Source organism: Acomys minous (genome assembly GCF_964271855.1).
Source record: "Acomys minous genome assembly, chromosome: 14".
Taxonomy (NCBI): domain Eukaryota; kingdom Metazoa; phylum Chordata; class Mammalia; order Rodentia; family Muridae; genus Acomys; species Acomys minous.
In genome coordinates, this window is record NC_140496.1 from 53546723 (window position 1) to 53568376 (window position 21654).

The 21654-nt window shown below is 44.2% G+C and overlaps 1 protein-coding gene across 5 annotated transcripts in view; it reads left to right on the top strand.

Moving 5' to 3' along the window:
- Positions 1-218: 218 nt before the first annotated feature.
- The window catches only part of LARGE1 (LARGE xylosyl- and glucuronyltransferase 1), a 303751-nt gene continuing 282315 nt past the window's right edge, over positions 219-21654 (top strand). For 2 of the 5 annotated variants that reach the window (XM_084755864.1, XM_084755863.1), the window contains exon 1: positions 219-1258. The gene's annotated coding sequence lies outside the window, so the exon portion shown is untranslated. The remainder of the gene's footprint in view (positions 1259-21654) is intronic. The other 3 variants (XM_084755867.1, XM_084755866.1, XM_084755865.1) reach the window with 2 other exon arrangements.

Below are 21654 nucleotides of genomic sequence, written 5' to 3' on the forward strand. Positions count from 1 at the left end.
CGTAGTCCCTGCTCCGGGTGTTGCTTCCGCCTGTGTTCCAGTGAGTCAAGGAGCCGAGGGTGGAGCTTGGCCGTAGGCGTAGCCTAGGCAGGGCCGGCACTAGAGACGCACATTGCTGGCGCATCCCATTGGTCGTCCATGAGGTCACGAGGACGGGGGCGGGGCCCAAGGCGGTCTCCGGCCCCGCCCCCTCTCGGAACCCGGCCTCGGATCGCAGTTCCCCCCCCTCGCCCCCCCAGCTGCACAGACATGACACAGACACACAGTCACTGCAGCTGCTGAACGAGCCCGACGCTCTAGGCACGCGGCGGCGGCCGGACTAACCCGGAGCTCGAACCCCAGCGCGCTCCCACGCCGGTCCCCGCACAGAGGTTCCCGCCCGGCCGCGCGCGGGAAGCGGGGATCGCGCGCCCGTCCGTTCGCGGCTCCAGGCTGTCCACGGCGTCTGCAGCGGACGCGCGGCTCCAAACCTGAGCGCTCCGGGAAGCCGGCGCGTCTCGGAGGCGGCGGCGGGGGCAGCCCGCCCGGACTCCCCGCACCCACCTAGCTGCGTCCCGTTCGCCGCGCCCCGGCGGCCGTGACCTTCCAAGGGGCGCCTACCCCGGCCCCGCGCCCCCGGTCCCGCGCTCCAGGCCGGGGCGAGGCCCTCTTCAGCGCCCGCTTCCCGCGGAGTCGCCGGCGGGCGCCGCAGGCCCGGGGGGAGGGTCACGGCAAGCAGCTATCTCCGGTCCCCGAGCTCGCTTGTCTCCCGGCCCTGCTGAGCTGCCCTCCGGCTTCTCCTGAGCCTGGGCGCCTGGAGCCGGGGGCGCGGCCGCACTCGCCTCGCCGGACCGGCTACGGACAGGCCCTGCCCTGAAGGGGCTAAACTGCCTGGGGCGCGGGAGGTGGAGTCGGCGGGGCTGTTGCTCCGCGTTTCTTCCTCGCGCTTGTTCCCGGGACCCAACCCAGGGCGGCCCCAGGCCCCTGCCCATGCTAGGTGCCCCTTGGCTTGGAAGAGTCCTGGCGTGGAGCAGCTCCGTGCAGCCGCCTCGGAGAAGGAGAAAGAGGGGACAGTGATCAGTCTCCGCGAAGCGGACCTTTCGTGTGGCATTTGGAGCTCTAGGCTGTCCCGAAGTCTGTGCTTGGCATCGACCGTCGGGTTAGAATAGCGCCAGCTGGGATTGCCCACCCGGAACCCCTGCACTTGGTAGGTGTCAATGGCTCGACTCGGTTCAGCTCTTCTGGAGTGTCCCTCTGCCTGTGGGTAGTCAAAGCCAAGGTAAGAGCCCTGGGGTGTGAGAGAACCTCCGTGGGGATGCTTTGGTGAGAGCAGTGCCGAACAAGTTATCCAAACCTGTAGCTGATACTTGCTTTGCTTAGGAAGCTGGCAAAGACGGTGGGCACACCGTTTTTGACTTGGCTTTGAGTCCTGAAAACCAGGAGGTGGAAGACCTCAAGTCTCTTTTGGCCCTGGACTTGTCTCAGGGCCTGACAGGCTTATAGGCTTAAGGATGTTGGTAGGCAGTAGGGGATGGGGGGGGGGGGGGGAGTGTGTGTGTGTTTCTCAGTAACACTTGGAGGTATTGGACCCTCCTTGTCTTTCTACGATGCCCAGAGACCTTTTCTTTCCATTGGTTGAAGAAAGGCCGGTTTGGGGGAGGGGGGGGGGGGCTGAGGGCTGAGGTGATGTACATCCACATTTTGCAAGAAACTTTTTAAGATAGAGTGGTTGGTTGAAATGGTAGTGATCAGTACCCAGCCAGAGCTTCCTGTGAATGTCATTGCTTTGGATGTTGGGGTGATGACTCTAAAGTTTGAGCATCTTGAAGTTATTTTGTTTATCGCTTTGAAATACCCTGTCTGTGTAAGGACAGTTCTTTCTACAAGCCATGTCTTTGCTCATGGGAGACTTATTAAACCTATGTGCTTCTTCCGGAACAATCTGATTTTAAATGGGTCACTTCAGGGGGAACAAATTGTCTTTTACACACCCAGTCCATCCCCTGGATGACACTGTTTAATGGGGATACATTTTTTTTCCAGTTCCACTGCTGACGTACCTTGGTTGAGTAGGTTTCTGCCGAATTCTGAATCCGTGAATTTTGTCACTCAGTCCATTAGAATGATCTCCTGAGGGAGCAAAATAGCAGCTCACATTTTCCGTGAATGTCACAGGAAGTTTTACTGGGTCTTATGTAAGTGTCCCAAGAGAGAACTCATACTCTTTCTATCTTCAAGGGGACAAAGGGGGGACTGGCGAGGGTGGCACATCGCCTAAATGCAGATGCCTTTTCCAACACAGGTGGGGACCCAAAGTGCTCATTCATTCGGTGGTGGAGGCTGATGTCTCTCTTTGCCTCTCCTGCCTTTTTCCACATCAGGATCCACTTTGATAGACTCAAGATAGGGGAAGGTTCTAAATTAGGAAAAGAACAAGTGGTGGTTTCTGTTCTCTCACAAATCTCTCACAAATGGGTGACATGAATGAATTACTCACCAGTGTGTTGGGGCCTCAATAGGGGAGGAAAAAAAAAGACTAAAAGAAAAGTTGCATGAAGGTTTCACACATCTCTTGTGTACCTTTATTTTTGAAGAGTGCTTTACCTCAGTGAAAATTGCTTGAGGAGAACACACATTTATCAAGCTCAGGCCTGTTAATTCCATTCAGGGAAGGAAAGGATCTAAACAGAGGGCAGAAGCTATAAGGATTTAGCTGTTAGCGGATTTTCCAGAGTGTCAAAAAACAGAGGCAAGCTCCCCTGATCGGACAGAGAGGCTTCTAAAGCAGAGATTTCCACCAGTCTGGGTGAGCACAGGGTGCCTGTAAATGTGGGCTCTGTGTGCTTCATGAAGTGGTCCGAATTGTGGACTAATATTTTTAATGTGAAAGGATGTGGATTCCTTCGGCTTTTAAGTTGAAGCTGGAAGAGCCTTAGAAATAAAACTAAATGTTTTATCCTCTCTTAGGTCAAGAGAATGCTTCTTGTCTTGGTCACCAAGGTTTTCCCATTCCTAAGCTGTCCTTTAAAGTCAATGCTTGAAGGCAGGAGGGTGCTTTACCATCCTTCAGCCTCCTACAGGACACTAGGCGGGGACTGACTTTCTATTCCACCACCAAAACACAAAGACCAAGAACAGATGCTAGAAATGACCATGGCTTATTGTTTAAAGGTCATGATCTTAAGTTTCTGGTACCCAAATTCTGCTTGCATTAATAAGTGGATTCCAAATGTTTGGACGGTGGGCCTGATGTAATCAGGTGGGTGTTAAGTACAAGGTGTTATGGGAAAATGTGGTAAAACTCAGTTACAATGTTTTAAGTCTATACGGGCTATACATTTTGGGAAGGTAACCTCCTGCAAACTATGTTGTTAACATTGGGTCATGCTAACTTTAAATTCCCTAAAAGTGCTTGTAACTATCCCCTATCCCTTTTGTAGTTCTGAGGTTCAAGCTCAGAGCCTCATACTTGCTAAGGCAAGTGCTCTGTCTACTACTGAGCTATATCCCCAGCCCCTCCTTAATTGGGAATGAGGGTGAGGGTGGGGTTTTTGGACTATGAAGCTCAGTCTTCAAAAATAACACTTCTTCAAGACATCTCTGAAATTAATTCCATCAAACTTAACATTTCTTGCTGTCATCCCCTTAAAAGTACATCCCTTACACAGATGGTAACATAGCATTTGACAGGGTGGTTGGACTTAGATGCTCTCTGTACTTTTAACAGTGTTAAATCGTTAGTGTCTGGGCATCTTCCAACAGAATTAGATGATAATTGTATTTCCCTGCAGAACAGAGCCCCTTGGCCCAAGTCTACACACAGCAACTAAGTCTTATGAAAGACATACTAGGTAAGAAGAGTCTGAGAGACTGCCCATTCCAGAATACTGGCACCCAGAGGACACATCTCACAAAGATCTAGGTCCTGCTAGGGTCTTAAAGCCCGATTCAGCATGTAGAATTAGACTTCGTTCAGAACCTGCGAAATTCTGCAAGTTATTTCATTGCCTGAGATCCTGGGGTCTGTTAGATTGTATCTGTGACCTTTTCCTTATAAGTATAATACATATGTAGGCAGTTTAAGGAGAATTGCTTTCTGGCCTAGGAAAAATGATCAACATAGAGTCTTATCCTTTTATTAAGGCTTTATAGATTGATTCTCATAGGTGCAATATAACCAAGGAGTAAGAGATCGGAAGGAAATACTGTTAGCGTTGTCATTGAGTAACCACTAAAAGCCTGAGAACTTCTGGGCTTTGGTCCTAAGGCACTGAAGAATCGTGATGAAACCCTTTGGCAGAGGTGGAAGGAGAAACTGAGGCAGAATGCTGGCCTTGTATAGGGTCAATGAACAAGGTGAAGGTATCTTTGTGGCTAGAGATTCTCAGGCAAGAACAATGCTGGTTTGGGGGTGGGGCCCCCAACTTGTGTGTTGGACAGTAGATGTTCAGTTTTGGAAATCAGTAGATAGACTCCATCAGAGTTAAGTATTCTTGTGTATATTTTGGAAGACTTCTATTTTAGCAAATAGTGATTGATTCTGAATTTTTTGTGCTGAGATCAAAGACGTTCTTCATTTGGCATGTTGTTGATCAGTGGTAGCAGAAAGCTATCCACTCCTATAAGTTGAGTACTGTTACTGTGCAGATGTGTTCAAAGTATGACTTGGAATTTCCTAGGTTATTGGGAATAAGGGAGACAGAGCATCATGGAAACCGCACTATTCATCTTCTGTGAGTAGTCAGGGGAATGGCAGCTGGAAAAGGAGAATTTCTGGGAAAGGAAAGCTTGGAGCCAGACGGTTAGGAACTTAACAGGGCCCTTTGCTAGATATTGTGCCTTAGTCTCATGCTCTGTGTAATCAAAATGGGGCAAAGTGGTTGCTGGGTGAGTTCCAAGAAAACTAGTTGATTGCCTCATATTGCTATTAAAGCATAGACATGTTTTGGTGTCCCTTGTTTTTCTCCATATAGAACTTTCCCCCTGTCCTTTCAAAAGCTGTTAGCAAGGCAAATAAAGAAAGGATCCCTTTTCAAGTCTAAGTCTGCCCTCTGTGTACATGAATGACATCTGGGGTTTCATTTTGCCATTGTGCAGCAGTGGGAAAAAGAACTCCAGTTACTTAACATATAATACAGTATGGTGAAGGCAAAGCAGCCTTCTATTAAGATACATTTTATTTTGTCAGTTTTAGTTCCAGATAGAGTTATAGCTGTCTTTCTCACCAGAACAAGGTTCCTCCTGCATTATAGCTATTTCTATTCTAGTCTCAACCTTCTTTGCAAGAGTTTTATAATTCTGAAAATGGAACTATGCCTGCACAATGTCTGTCTACCTCCTTTTTTTTTTTTTTTTTTTTTTTTTTTTGGTTTTTTGAGACAGGGTTTCTCTGTGTAGCCTTGGCTGTCCTGGACTCGCTTTGTAGACGAGGCTGGCCTCAAACTCACAGCGATCTGCCTGCCTCTGCCTCCCAAGTGCTGGGATTAAAGGCGTGCTCCACCACGCCCGGCTAATGTCTGTCTACCTTTATGTGTATGTTACCCTCTAGATTGTCTTGGTGTCTGTTGGGAATTGGTTCTTAGGTCCTTTCCCCTTAAGACAATTTCCACAGATGTCTAAGTTCCCTTTCTAAGATGGTATAATGTTTGCATAGAAACTATATAAACCTCCCATTATTTATAATACCTACCCCAATGTAAATGGTGCATAAATACTACAGTGTACTGTTTAGAAAGTAAATGGCAGAACACAAAAGTCTACATGTTTAGTATAGATAAAATTTTTATTTTTTATTTTATTTAAAGATTTAGTTTTACTGTATGTGTTTGAGTGTTTTGCCTGAATGTGAAGTGCACTGTGTGCATACCTGTACCCCAAATGCCAGAAGAGGGCATTGGATTCCTTGGAATTGGAGTAAAGACAGTTGCAAACTGTCTTTGGGTGCTGGAAATTGAACTCAGGTCCTCTGTAAAAGCAGCAGGTACTCTTAACTGCCCTGGCATCTCTCCAGCCTTGACACATTTTTATTGCTTCTCTTTGCTGTTGGTTGCATGCCTCCATGGTTTCACCCTTTTAGTCTTGGGGTTGACTGCATGTGGTGTGAAAGAGAGTCAACATGGAGCCATTCTATCAGAGGGCCCTATAGAGAATGGGAAGTCAGAGTTGCAGGAGCTGGAATAAAGGGGTGTGTGTGTGTGTGTGTGTGTGTGTGTGTGTGTGTGTGTGTGTGTGCGCTCATCTTATAATTTATAGTCTGCTGAAAGGGAAAGGTCTAACCTAAGTGGTAAGGTTTAGACTGTCAGATATGGCTTTAGCATTCTGCTCTGAAGTGGGAAGAGACCTGGCCAATCAAAAGGTTTACTTAAAAAGAATGTTTCAAACTGGAGATTGGTGGCGCATGCCTTTAGTCCCAGCCCTCAGGAGGCAGAGGCAGGCACATTCCTGTGAGTTCGAGGCCAGCCTGGTCTACGAAGCAAGTCTAGGACAGCCACGGCTACACAGAAAAACCCTGTCTACAAAAAAAAAAAAAAAAAAAAAAAAAAAAAGACTTCATTAAACCTTTCATACATGAAGCCATGGATATATATGAAAAAGCTTGCTTAGTTCTTGTATACGAAGCTGACTTATTGCCCCTGAAATGTTATACTAGTACTTAGTACTCCTTGAGAAAGAAGTGCTTTGTGGAAAAAAAAGAAAACAAAGTGAAACCATTTTAACTGTTTGAAAGTGAAGTAGATAGAAACAGGAGTTGGCCCTTCTAGAGTCTTATGCCTGGGACCCCACAGAAAGAAGCCCTTCCATTTGACCTGTAGGGAGATGTTGGGTAAAGGTGAAAGTCAAGTCAGGAAGAGTGTACCTCAACTTGTTTTTGGGTTGCTTCTGAACTCCCCAGGGGCAGAGTGCACTGCTTTTTGGAAAGAAGAAATCTCAAGTGTAATGTGAGTCTGAGAGTCTGCATTATGTTACTCTTGAACCTAAATGGGGAGTGCTCTATTTGAGGAGAACTTTGGCATATGAAGTCTTCTGTTCAAACCAAGTCATTTAAGATAAGTAATTGTTTGAACTATGAGAAGATTTTTATTTTTACAAAAGTGATTTATTGTGGGCGACTATTTAATAGCTGGTCCTTTATTGTATTTGGAGTTATTTTATGACTGCAATCCTTCTAGACAATTTTAGGAGACTCACGTGTTAGGTAATTCCAGGGACCTTGAGCCACAAATTACAGTGTCTCACCAGATAGCTCATTAGGCTTACCTGCCATGAAGCCCAGTATGGGACGTGCTACAGAAAGAAGAACAGGTCTTATTTAAATGGCCAAGTTCACTAACTGGCCACACAGAGCAAGTCACTATGTTAGCTAACTGTTCCCAGGATTTGACTTTTTGTAATTCCAACTTTGACTCTTTTTTTTTTTAAACGAGTGTGTGTGTGTGTGTGTGTGTGTGTGTGTGTGTGTGTGTGTATGTGTGTGTGTGTATGTGTGTGTTTGTGTGTGTGTGTGTTTTCCAGGGCACATATGTGGAAGTAAAAATACAGCTCATGGAAGTCTCCTTTCATTGTGTGGACTCCAGGGATGGAACTCATGTTATCAGGCTTGGCTGCAGGTGGCCTTACCAGCTGAGCTATCTCGTTGGTCTGCTTTGCATAATTTTAAAGAAAAAAAACCAATGAACTTGTGTGTGTGTGTGTGTGTGTGTGTGTGTGTGTGTGTGTGTGTGTGTATGTGTGTATATATGTGTGTGCACGCTGAAAGTTCTTTCAATGACATAGTACTATTAGGGGTTTTGTGGTTCTGTTGTGTCCTCCCTCCCCAAGTACCTTCATCTCTTATCAAGTTCCCCGAAGAGAGTTTTGTTCTAGGAACGGAGTGAAATGGAGGTGGTTAAGGCTGCAGAGGTAATTTTGGAGTTGCAGGTAATCACAGGCTGGGGTAGAATGGAAAGTACAGTCTCACCCATAATTTGAGCCTCTCTTGTCACATTATGGGCTTTGCTTTGGACAGGCAGCAGACGCTGATGGAAATGGAGTCCTGACAACTGGGAGAGCTTAGCTCTTAACAGGGTCTTTTTCTGAATTACCAAGGCCAATTGGAAAGAAGGGCTTGGCAAATCTTTCCAGCTCTCCACGGTAGCTGTGGAGTTTAGGAGGATTTGCTGCAACACATGACCTTGTGTGAATTTCGTTCTTCATTTTTTTTTTTTTAATTCATAAAGGAATATGGTCTTGAGTGTTGTTCTGTGGTTAGATGTGGCTACTGCTTCAGACACATTGAAGTATATTTTTTCCTTCGAATATGGTTAACATGTGTGGCTGAGTGGAAGCCATCACTGTCCCCTCCCTTTAGGTTCCAGAACAGTTGTGTGAATGCTTAATAATCCAACAGTATGTACCAGCTTTGTTGATAGATACTGGTTCTCATCTGGGAGAGACATTTACGGTTCTCCTTGGGAGATACAGGCTGAGGGATAAGGGGTGGCTTTTTTCTACCTCTAGTGTGGTGACTGGTGCTTAGTGGGCCTGCATTCTAGTAAGCAGTCACAATGTCAGCACCAAAAGATGTAGTGAATAAAGGTGTGGACTTGTTTTCACAGTTAAGGTGGAGTGATCAGGGAGGGGAAAAGTTCCAGTAGTTCCGGTGTGAATGGGATGAACTTGGGCACTTTGAGGCCACTTGATGGAGCTTTAGATTTTCTGTCTGTGACGGGCATTTCAGATCAGCAAAATAAGCTTTCTGAAAGCTTTGTATGTTGGACATTGATGGCCTGGTAATAAGGAAGGAGAGTTCAGTACTGGGATGCGCCCTGTGCTCTTTCCTCTGAGTATATAGGAATTTTAACTTATTTGGAATGAGAAGAATGGGTGTGCTCCTAAGCTGGTTCACATTCAGATGCCAAGATGTGTTGAAAAGCATTTCCAGTATAAGCCTTAGAGTGATTGGGATTGCTGACATCTCTAGTGCTGATGACAGTGGCTGTGGCATGACTGCAGATAAGGCTGTTGCTTCTGTGTTAGGAGGATCAAGTCGACTTCTGGATTGAAGGGAGAGGGAGGGGGAGGAGGAGAGTGAGAGGGAGAGACTCTGTCTCAGTAGGAAAAGGTCAAGAAAGAGACCTCTTTACCCTATAGATGTCGTCCACCTTCTGCGTAAATTTGCATTTCTTTCCTTGGGCTCCTCAGAGCCATGAGTTAACATGAACAACTCCTGTGATCAGGGCAGCTCTGCTGGGCCACTATTCAGTCTGAAAGAGGCAGCTGAGTCCTGAGACCTGCTCCTTCACACATTCATCCTGGAGGAAACAGTTGAACCCCCAGACCAGGTCCTTTATCCCAGAACCTTGGCAACCAAGGCCAGTGAGGTAATGAAGATTATACACAGGGCTGGTGGGACTAGAGTCCAGGCTCCCTATCCACCACCTTTGGTTCCACTTTTGTACACCCCTAATTCCAGGCTCTGCCCTCCCTTCCTGTTTTTCCACATACTCTACTTCAGTCTATTTCATACCTACCCAGTCTTCCTTAGTGCAGACAATCCTCCATTAGAGCCATGGTTAGTGACTGCATCTCCGCAGCCCCCATGAGATGTGGGGATTCATTCTTACACAAGAACACTTAGTGGTTAGGGCTCCTTAGGTTAGTTGTCTGAGCGCTGCCCTTGCCCTGGCTTCCTTGCCTTCAGCCTGTGGGCCTTCCAAATCCTTGTTTCTCTTCTTAGATGACTTTGATTCTATTTACTTCCTTTGAGTGAGTCTACAATCTGTCTTTCCTGACTACAGACTCTGGGACCCTCCATGTCCTTATAGTGTTAACTTTCTCATGGAGTCACGAGCCTCTTCCATGTGTGCCTTTGTTTCTATAAAGGTGCAGTGGTCATTCATCCAGGTCCTTGACCTGTGGAAGGAAGTAAACAGTTTAAAAAAAAAAGCAGGAATAAAAGGTGAAGGGCACAGGCTTGTGTGCTGGGTAGGCTGAAGGTATCATAGAAGACGATGGTATTCCATTTGAGTCCCAGTGAATCTGAGATGAGAGGAGGCAATCAAACTAGAACAAATGTCTTCACATGTGCCTGGTGTCATCATCCCTTCATGCTTACTCTGTTTCTCTGGTCGTGTGATGAGGCCACACCCATCTTAGAAATCATGGGAATATCCTATAAGTTCCGAGCACTTAGAGATGCCTTGACAGAAGTGTGTTGAATAAAACCTAGACACTTCTGATCTTGCCCCTGAAACACACAGTTGGAGAGGTTGCAGGGGAGGGGGAAATGTGTGCTGAGTGAATAGCAGTAGAAGATACAAATGAGTTACTAGGGGCTGAGTAGAAAGGCAGTGACATTGGTGGTGGTGGTCCTAGTGAGTGTTAAGCTGAAGGTGCTAATGGGAATCTGAAATTGGAGCTTGCTTTAGCTTCTAAAACTCAGTGGAAGAGGCAGTATTTAAATGAGGCCTTGGATATGAAGTACTTAAACTGTGAGTGGAAGGATTCAAGGAAGGTCAGGCCAAGTAAGGTTGACAGAGCACAAAAATCTGATGTGGGGTTTGAGAAGAAGCCAGCTAGAGTCTGTTAGCAAAAGCATTGCAGATGCAATGAAGAAAGTAACTACTTCACACTGCTTTGACCCAAGCACTTCACCACAGGCTCCAATCTTCTGATGCCAGCACATTGGGAAATTCAGGTTTCCACACATGGTTCTGGAGGACCCACTCAAGTGTAGCAGTATGCATTTTCTGCAGATCCCTGGCTGGAATTGTTGCCACAGGACAGAGGCCAAGAGATGCTTCTGTAAACTTTTCCAGTCTTAGTCATTGGTTCAACTTAAGCTTGACGTTGATGTTGGAGATGGTTATCATTAGTCTTTGTAAAGGCAGCCTAGTTGGAATAAAGTCCACTGTTACCTAGCCACACTTCTTTGAGCTGTTCTGGGGAGAGCATTGTTGATGTAGTCTTTGTGGAACCTCTCTTATTGGAGGTTTTTTGTTTGTTTGTTTGTTTTTTAAATGGATGCAGGGTTATAGAAGAACCTAATTCTATACTTTGGATGATACTCAAGAAGAGACTTAATACAGTAAATTTTTCTTTTCTAAATGAACAGAGAGCAAACTGCTCAGAATTCTTCCAAGTGGGCCTGTGCTTCACATTCGGAGCCCGGTCTGTGCTCAGACGCCCACTCTATGGACTGCCTTACTGCTCTGAAGCATCTTGCTATAGTATGGGGATACTTTTTGCATAATGGCGGAGTACACTTTTCTAGATAGCAGAGTTCTTTAAGTAGGGTATTCCTCACCCTAAAAGAGGTTTTCTATACAATCTTTGGGGAATGAGAACTTTTCTAGAATGCTCTGTGGATTTAACCTCCCTGTCTCACTGCCAGAGACTGAAAAACATTTACCTTTCTTAGACATACAAAGCTTGTTTTGAACCATCTCCAACACAGTTCTTCCATCTCCTCCCCTTTGCTCCCCATTTTACAAACTACCAATCCCTAACTCTGTAGTTTTCTTACTTGCTAGTTATTTTTCCCAAACCTAACAAAGTATGTACTTCCTTTCTTTGGCTGCTCAGCTCTTTCCTTTTTTTTTTTTTTTTTTTTTTTTTTTTTCTGTCTGGGACATTTTGAAGCTAGTTTAGGAAGTTTTTCCTCCAATCTCCTGATCCTGGGTTCTGAATGATACTGTGTGTTCTACTCAGTTTATCACAGTTCTAGCCTTCTGACTAGGTTGTGGCTTGCCTGTCTTCAGCACACACTGCGCTTATCTTCAGGGCTTTATCCTATACTTGGAAGTACTGTTTGGCCTATCAACGGTGATAATACTGTTGTGGATTTTGTGGTATTTACTGGGCTGATATAAGGTACTATTTTCCTGCACTAGCTTGAGGGTCTCATTTTCTTGCAGAGGAGCTAGGATGATGTGAATTAGCTTCTTAAAGCATTTACAGTTATGGTGACTCATGCCCCTTTGCAAGAAGTAGAAGGGATGCTGGGTCTTCTTGGGGTATACTGATGCCCCCTGGGAATCTGGTAATCGCAGTGGTGGTAGAAAGTCAATTTAAAAAAAAAAAAAAGAAGAAAGAGAAGGAGGACATGACTGCTCTTAGGTCTGGTGGAGGAGAAGGTTTACTGTAGACAACAGGGAGTGCACAGCCAGAGGCAGAGACCTCTGGGAGAGTCCAGAGTGAAAATTACCCTGAGCCAGGCCATGCGACTAGCCATGAGACCAGGTGACCAAGAGGCCACAAGTTAAAGGCTAAAGAAGGATAAAAATGTACTGGTGTAATCAAAAATGGATGGATTGTATAGGGGAGGGTAGGTAGCTGGGGGAAAGGGACTAAGGAATGCTGAACTGTCAGAACCTGGTGGATAGGTCCGCTTTGATATGTTAAATATGCACCTCTACTATTGATTTTGAGGCCTAACCTACAGAGGAAGAATGGAGTCCTTGACAGACTAGAAGATCTAGGCCCTGCGGATCTGAACTCACATCCTCATGCTTGTGTGGTAAGCACTTTACTGCCTGAGCCATCTCCCCAGCTTCCTGCTTTTCTCACTCAAGTTTTTGACTCTTTCTGGCTTGATCCTTGGATACTGATAGATGCACTGACCCTGGCTTCTGTTCAGTTTTAATTCCATTAATGAACCAGATGTTGGAATGGCAGTTATAATTGATTGAGAAATTATTGAAGAGTGGCGGGGAGTGGCTAAGCAGGATTGGACTAATTTTTTGCAGAAACTCAGCAGTGGTGTGTGAGCTTCCACATATCCACTCTCTGGTTAGATTATGTCATATTGCTGAGGCCCGTTTAGGCTTTCCTGCACTGGCCCTGTAAGCTAGGCATGCTGCAGCACGAAACAGGTAATGTTTACTAAGTCATAGAGGAACAAGTGGCAGAAGAGCACTGGGCTTGTCAGACAGTTTGTGTGATCCAGGCCCTAACAAGACTTCATGAACTTGTGCTTGGCCTAGGGTGTTTGTTGTAAGAGCCAGAAAAAGCCCCTCTGCGTCTATAGATGTGATCTGACTTAACCCATGCCCAGGGATGCTTTCTATTGGGTTTTACCTTTCTCCTTTCCCCTTCTGTTTGAGTTTGCCTGTAATTCACATTGAAATGTAGTTTTTGAGTTCATTTAGTCTGTTATCTTATATATAATGCTGAGAAAGCCCAGCTGTTTTAGTTGTTTTGTAGAGTTCCGTCCTCATGTCCACACACCTCTTTTCCTTAACCCTTTATGATGAATGCAAGATGGTGCTTGTGAGAGGGGAAAAGGGAAGAGGAAGAAGAGAGAGAGGGAAGAAGACAGTCCATTTGCTTTCTGTTTTCAGTCCTAGAAAATCTGCAAAGGTCCTGATGGTAAAAGTGTTGTGCTGAGATTACCCAGATCTTGAGACGCCCCCCCCCCCAAAGACCACCAGGACTCGATGCCAATGCAATATACACGGGGTCCTGTATTATGGGCTCAGAGCTTCAGATCACAATCCTTCCTGATGCAGCAGGATAGGAGAGTGACACTGGAGCTTCAAGGGTAATGGGCTTATAAGGAACAACTGTAATTAGGGGTTGGGGTCACAGGGAAGTAAAGAAAAAAACCATAAGTGGGGGTTCTGAGACTCAGGAATGTTAACTTTCAAACAGGTTGGGTCCAGGAGGCTGAATCTCTAGGGAAGTTGTTTTATCTCAGAGGATCATTGGGCGTTAATTGTATCTAATTGTTCCGGCGAATTTTCTGGAGAGTGCTCCAAGTCTAGTTTATGGCACTGAGTGGTCTTTCCTTGAACACAGGAAGTAGTGAAATCACCTGGAGGACAACTTCTCACAGACCACGGCAATAAATGTAGAATATACATTACATATAGGATGTGGCATTAATTTTGCCCCTACAAAAGCTAATGTTTGCACTCACACTCATCCCACCTTCCTTGTATCAGCTAGTTTTCTGTTGCTGTAATGAAGTACTGCAAGTAAAAGGAACTTACAGAATAATTTGTTTTAGCTTAAGGTTTCAGAGAGCTGGTGTGCATCATGGTAGGGACTGCATGGCATGCTGGCAGGGACAGAAGGCTGGCTGGCCACCTGGCTGACCACCTGGCTGACTACCTGTGAGTGTGTGTTTGTGGGGTACATGTGGGGGTAGGGATATGGGGGAATGGGTGGTGATGAAGGATACAGAATAGGAAGTGGAGAAGATTATAAACCCTCAGAGCTCTCCCAGTTGCTTGCTTCCTTCAGCAAGGCTGAACCACCTAACGGTTCCACAACTTCCCTAAATAGTATCACCAACTGCAAATGGGTATTGAAATACATGAGCCCATGGGGAACATTTCCCACTCTACACATGGGCACTACAGTCTTGCTCCTGTGTCTCATAGCAATTTGGCTTCTCAAGGGAGAGGGGATCTGGAGTCATGAGTTGCATAAAAAAAGTTCCTGACTTGGCAAACTGTGATCCACAGTGTGTAAAATCATGGTAGTGATGATGGTAACAGTAGTAGCTACTGTGTATCATATGTATGTTTTTAAGTTGGGCTTTATGTGTGTGATGCATTTTGCTCATCCCTGTGTAACTTTTTGAGCAGTTTCATTTTACATGTCAGGGAACTGAGGTAAAGGGAGGTTGTTATTTGCACAGGTGTTAAAGTAGAGACTGGGACTTCCAGTGTTCAGAATATTTGATTTTTTTAAAAAAAATTTAAAATTTACTTATTATTTTGTTTATATGTATACATGTGCACCTACCTGAGTTTCTGTAGGAACTGAAGCTACAGGCAGTAGCGAGCCACCCAATATGAGTGCTGGGACTTGATCCTTTTCAAGAGCAGTAAGTATTCTTAACCACTGAACAACCTTTCTACCCCTGGGACTCCCTTCTCCATATTGGCTTTTAATCTCTGACCTAGGATCTGCTAATCCAGGTGTCTTGATATTTAAGCATACATACCCATGGTGATATTGGAAGCTGGTCTGTAGGTATGCAAGTAGATTTTGGGTGATAACTTTTTAGATCCTCAACTTCATATGTCCCCAGCCCTGAAGTTACTCATTCTGACATGACCTCCTGCATTGTCTGTGGTTCTTTCATTTTCCTTTGCAGAGTTATCTTTAACATTTTATAAAGAATACTCTGAACTAACTAACATTCTGGCTATAAAACTCTGAAGGGCTCCTCTATACAAAGGAGTGATTTGAAAATTTGAGAACCCACTTTCAGTTCATAGGGTTGCCCCTTCCTTTGTGTGTTTCTGGTGAATTTAGTTGTAGATACTGGGCATTGGAGTCCTTCTCTTGTGCTAAGAAATCTTATGAAGTTTGTAGCTTTGAGAAAATAAATTACTGTTGAATTTTTAGCTGAATGATGGATATCAGAATGCTAGATTCATTGAAAAATGTGATGTGGATGTTTTATTTGTGTTAATGCTTGTCATGTGAGGAAAATTATAACCTTAGAAACTATTTAGGGTTTGTTGAAAATTGTAGATGCCAACTTAGAAATAGGCAAGGTACTGCCTGTGTTTACATTTTTGTAGTAGTAAAATAATAATATTGGCTTGACAGTCATTGTCCTATATACCTCCCTCTAGAGTACTGATGTTTGGAATGGATAAACTTTAAGTGCTTTTCTCCCTTGGACTCTTATCCACTTAAGGTTTGGTCTAAAGAGTTTCAGGGACTTTTTTCTCCAGAAGCTCACACATTACATTTGTGGCTAAATATATACAATTCGCAGTAAATGCAGACTTATTTTAAATTTTGTTGAACCATTTACTCTATAGGTATACTGTAACTGTGGATAGCAATTCCTCAATGGCTCTGTTGGGACTGTTTTAGGAGTAAAAGGTAGACACTTAATTAAAACTGATGTTGCCCAGTGTACTGAATAGTTCATGTCAACTTGACACAATCTAAAATCATCTGAGAGGAAGGAACCTCAATTAAGAGAATGCCTCCATAAGACTGGGTTCTAGGCATGCCTGTAAGGCATTTTTACATTAGTGATTGATGGGGGAGAGCTCATCCCATCCCTGGGCTGGTGGTTCTGGGTTTTATAAAAAAGCAGGATGAGCAAGCCATGAGGAGCAAACCAATAAGCAGCATTCCTCCATGGACTCTGTATCAGCTACTGCCTCCAAGTTCCTGTCCTATTTTAATTCCTGTCATGACTTCCTTCAAATATGAATAATGGTATGGAATGTAAGCCATATATACCATTTTCTTTCCTATGTTGCTTTGGACGTGGTGTTTCATTACAACAAAAGTATCCCTAACCAATATACCCAGCATCAATCATAATTCAGTTTTATCTGTTTTGTAGCTGCAAATTAAGGCAGGACTGGACCCAGGTTCTCAATGTCCTTGTATGCCAATTAGTCCCTTTCTTTGCCTTTTACTGTTATATTCATTTTCAGGAACATGTTTTCCTTGTCTATCTGGTAAAGTGATAGTCATGTCCAGGGTGGGAGAGCCAATCTAACATCCCAAAAGCAGGTTTGGAAGCTGGATGAGCCCTGTTTAAATGTTTCTGTACAGTGTTCCATAGGCAGATAGTGCTTCCTCTACTGTCCTAGCCTCCAGATTCCTATTGGGATGTCCGCTTACCTAGTGACAGGATGGCATGAGAGTTGTCTTCTACTTCTTGGATTTGTCATTTCAAGACCTTAGGTAAAACAACAAAGAGCTCTTGATAGTGCATTTTGTTTATTAAACATGATTTTATTTATTAAACACGTTAAAAGGATACATTAAAAATGGGAGAAACCATGTGGATTAGTTTGCCAGGGATGACATAAGAGTGCTGCAGGAAGTGAGTGTGTAGGAAGACTTCAATAACTGTGTGGAACATGACTGTTTTCCTTTTAATCCAAGCCTGGTGATTGTCCATATTCACCCAGACCCTCACAAGATTGGGCCTGTGAACATTCCTTCTGTGATTGTAGTTACTCCCTGCCGTCCGTTTCCTCCCTAGCTGCATATGGTCTTGGGGGATGCTCCTGCATACAGTAGAAGGTTGACTAAGATGGGTGATGCTATTTTCCTGAGGTCGTTACCCATGTTAAGGTGGGACGTTTTTGATAACACTACTTTGGGGATAACCATATTACTGTAAACAACACCCATGCTCTTATAAGTTAGCCCAATAAACTCAGGGTTCATCACACTGAGTTTGGATGGGATAATTTCTTTGGTCTGTTACTGGTACCCTTTCTGGGTGAGTAGATGTTGGCTCACTTCTCCCCAGGAAAAATGCCATCAACCACTGCAGAAATTTATTTTCTAAAAGTTCTGATAGGGTGTCTTGGAAGGACAGTGTCTTTCAAGGTCTGCCTCCTTAGTCAGTCAGTCTTTACATGATCTTCATTCTTTGTGTTCAGGGCTCTAATCTGCTTGTCTTTTATGGATGTAACCGCACTAGATGAGGATAATAACTGCATTTTAGCCTTATTGCCTTCATGAGACCCTCTCTCCACACACAGTCACATCCTGTTTTGCTGTGGGTAATTACAGACTTCAGTTTTGAGCTTGTTGAGGAGCCATAATCTTGCCCTTAGCAGGGATATGTTTTAATGCAGTTCAGTGGGTTCTATTTGACCAGCCTTGTGTAAACGTTGAAACACAAATTTGTAGCTGATTCTGGTCTGTTAATGCATACAAAGCAACTCAGGGACTGTGACTGCAGGCTGCTGTTTGGGAATACTCCTTCCTTTTGAAGGACTAGAACAGGTCCAGAGAGGAGAGGGGACAGGTCCAGAGAATACAGCTGGCTTGCTTAAAATGATTGTAAACAGGTAGTAGGGTCTTGAACATTATCTGCTTAGGCTCAGTGCTGCCTTGTTGGAATTGTAGCATTGTCATTATCATTACAAAGAATATCCCAAGGGTGGGCTTTGTTTGTAAATGAAATTCCAGACATTACCCTAAGCTACAAGTTTGCAGCTGTGAGATGGCCTGAACTGTCCTCTCTATTCTTTGCATGGAATAGTGGATTCTGTGGCCAAGAGCGCTGCTGGAGTCATCTGGTATTAGAGCTGGTGTGTATGTGTGTAACAATATTGTCATCCTGTTTTATGCATTTTAGGGACCACATTTTACAAGTGTAGGGGTTTATGTGTGAATTGACCAAGTCACACAAGCACAACTGTGGAATGATTTCCGTGTATTACTGAGCTCATCTTTTGCACTAGACAGATGAAAGACCTGCCCATTTATCTATTTTGTCAAGACATTGTCATTCTTCTTGTTTGTGTTAACTGTTGTTTTAATTGCTGTGTGCCCATTGTCTGGCCTGTCTGCGTCGGTAATGGAGTATCAGTTGAGGAGATGTGGGGGTAGGCTTTGTCTTGTCAAATTGTAGTTTTTCTGTGTCAACCCCCCGATCCTTCATTTTAATTTTGCTTACCTGTCATCTAAAAAATTCCAAGCTTTATGCTTGAGAGATATGATTGCTACAAGATGTGGTTAAGATGCAATCATCTCTTCTTGCTTAGAGGCTGTCTAGTAGAAATCAATTCAGTCCCTGAGAGAACCAGACTGAGTATCTAGGTATGTGTGTGTGTGTGTGTGTGTGTGTGTGTGTGTGTGTGTGTGTGTGTGTATGTGTGTGTGTCTGTGTGTGTGTGTCTGTACGTACATGCACCTATGCAGGCACATATGTGCATATGGCAGTGGTGTCTTTATTGCACTCCACCTTATCTTTTGAGGCAGAATCATTCAGTTGAACTTAGAGCTTCCAGCTTGCTCTGGGGATTCCCAGCTTCCACAGCACTTGGGTTACCGGTAGGGTACCACAGCTGCCCTGCATTTTTGTGGGTACTGGGGCTCTGAATTCTGATCCTCATGCTTGTGAGGTAAGTGCTTTACTCACTGAGTCATCTCCCAGTCTCACAATTCTCTTTTTATACTGGTGCTAGCTGTTTGATTAAGGAGCATACTAATAACTCCTCCTTAATAAACTTAATAAAGCTTTGATAGAGACCCTATTCTTGGGAATTCTTCATGAGATATTGGGGGTTAAAACTCCAACATATCATATATAAAATCTACAATATTCTGAGCTTCATATTCTCTATTTGTGAAACATGGACCACCATCCTTTTTCTTCAACTTGGGGAACAAGCACAATTTGTAAGAAAGCATTCTAGGACACAGATGATTTTTTAAAAAAATACTTATTTATTTGTTATGTGTACAGTGAGTATTCAGTCCACATGTGTGCCTGCCTGCCAGAAGAGGGCACCAGATCTCATTATAGGTGGTTGTGAGCCACCATGTGGTTGCTGGGAATTGAACTCAGGACCTTTGGTAGAACAGGCAGTGTTCTTAACCTCTGAGCCATCTCTCCAGCCCGGACACAGATGATTTTAGAGAGGAATAGGTTCAATACTGCGATAATGTGGATGTCATATGCCTTCGTAGAAACTATACTTTTTGAGTTTTGAATTCTGATCTTTTCTGGGGTGATATGGATCATGGAGAGCAGCAAGGAGCTGTGTGTAGCTGCCTTCACCCATTCCACCAGGGTGGAAAACAACCTGTACTCTGCAGTGTGGCATGCTGCTGAGTCATAAGGTATGACAGGCTTGATGTATAACATGTATCATTTTACAGTGGGCTTATTGGGACAAAAGCCTGTTGTAGGCAAAGGAGCATCTGTTTGTATCTCCAAGGAGATGGGAGAATACCTCAAACTAAATCTGTGATATCAAATCAGAATTTGGATCCTAACCGATTATAGATTCTGTGAGTTTTTCACTTAAAACTCCTTTGAGAAGTAAAGTTCACATTTTGGCTCAAGTTGTGCTAGGTCAGAACTCAGAGAATTCTGGTCCTGGACTGAGAGGGGCACATCACTAGGGTGGAGGCTGTACCTTGTAGCCTTAATCTGGTTATCTGCTTTTTCTGAATTGAATGGGCACTCACTGCTGCCATTGGTCTAAGTTGGGTGTGGATCCTGTGGCATACATCCTAGCTCTTGAGTCTATTATGGAAAGCATAGCATAGTGTTGTATTCTGCTTTTATTAGTTTTTTTTTTTGAGTTATATTTTAGTATTAAAAAGAGCTTCATTGAGAACAGAGACTAAGAATGTTTCTCTTTTTGCCTCTTCTAATCAATTGCAAAGATGAGGGGCAAAGGCCACAAATAAACCAAATATACTTCTGGAAACCTTCACACTGACACTACAAGGAGTCGGGGTAGTGGTGGTGGTGGGCTTCTTTTAGTGTACTACAGATTACTGTCAGAGTATATGTACATCTTGTCTTTTTGTTTAGTTTTTAGTTTTTTGAAACAGTGTATTGCTGTGTATCCCAGGCTGGTCTTGAACTCACCATCACCTTAATTCCACAATCAAATGCCTGTATCTCGGGCATGTGCTACCACATCTGGCCCTTGAGTTTGGGAGACTTAGAGAAGAAGTGGGGGATAGAAGCTCAGGAAGCTCCACGAGGAGAGCAACAGAGCCAACAACTCTGTGCCCAGGGGACCTGCAGAGACTGATGTAACAACCAAGGACCATGCATGGAGAGAACCCAGAACCCCTGCTCAGATGTAGTCAACAGGCAGCATAGTCTCCATGTGGGTCTCATAATTTGGGGAGTAGGGGCCTCTGACATGGACCTTGTTGCCCACTCACTGATCACTTCCTCCTGCTGGGTGGCCATGCCAGTCCACAGAGGAAGAGGATGCAGGCAGTCTTGATGATACTTGATAGGCTGAGGTCAGAAAGGAGGACTCCCCTTTCTGAGGACTAGGGGAGGAGGGAATAAGGAGGAAGGATGGGCCAAGGAGGGTGTGTGTGACCAGGAGGAGATGAGGGGGATATAAAGTAAATACATTAAAAATAAACAAATTCATTAAAAATAACTGGAGGTAACAAGGTATATATAATGTTTGTTGTAACAATAAATTCAATATTTATAAAAAAGATGCTTAAACTGTTACAGAACTCTTTGCTTATTTTTTTAATCACTGATTTTGTTGTTCTGTTTTGGTTTTTTTTTTTTTTTTTTGAGATTGTGTGTGTGTGTGTGTGTGTGTGTGTTCATTTTAGAACTCTCTCTGTGGACCAGGCTGGCCTCAAACTCAGAGATCTGCTTGTCTCTGCTTTCTGAGTGCTAGGATTAAATGTATACCCCGCTACTGTGGCAGAAATCTCATTTCTTTGTTAAATACATTTTGGCCTAATTTTCATTATTGGATTGGCATTCCTGAGGCTCACAGGTGATTAATGTAATTTTACCCAGACTTGTTTCTCCTTTCATGCACTCAGTGACCTGTAATTGCTGACCATCTGGAGTGTGCCAGCATTGTACATCCATCTCCCTGGGGTGAGGAGGGTAATAAGATAGAGTCTCATGTGGATCACTCACTCAGGGAGGCTTGGTTCATCATGACCAGGTTAGGCTGTTCCTAATTCCTATGTTTCCAGGCAAAGTCACTTCTTTTGTCTCTCGCCACCTGCAGTTCTGGACTAAAAGCTACCATATATCTAACTCTACTTGGTATTTATTGGGCTGTTACACCAAATTTTGCAAAGCCAGAGGCATTGCTTGGCTAGACAGAATCTTTATTCCACTCCCAAGAGACTGCTCAACGAGCTTTGATGATCCGTAAAACCCAGCTCCATTTCTAACGCAGAAGAGCTTGTAACATTTTTTTCTTTCCTTTTCTGAATTTGAGTCCTTTATGG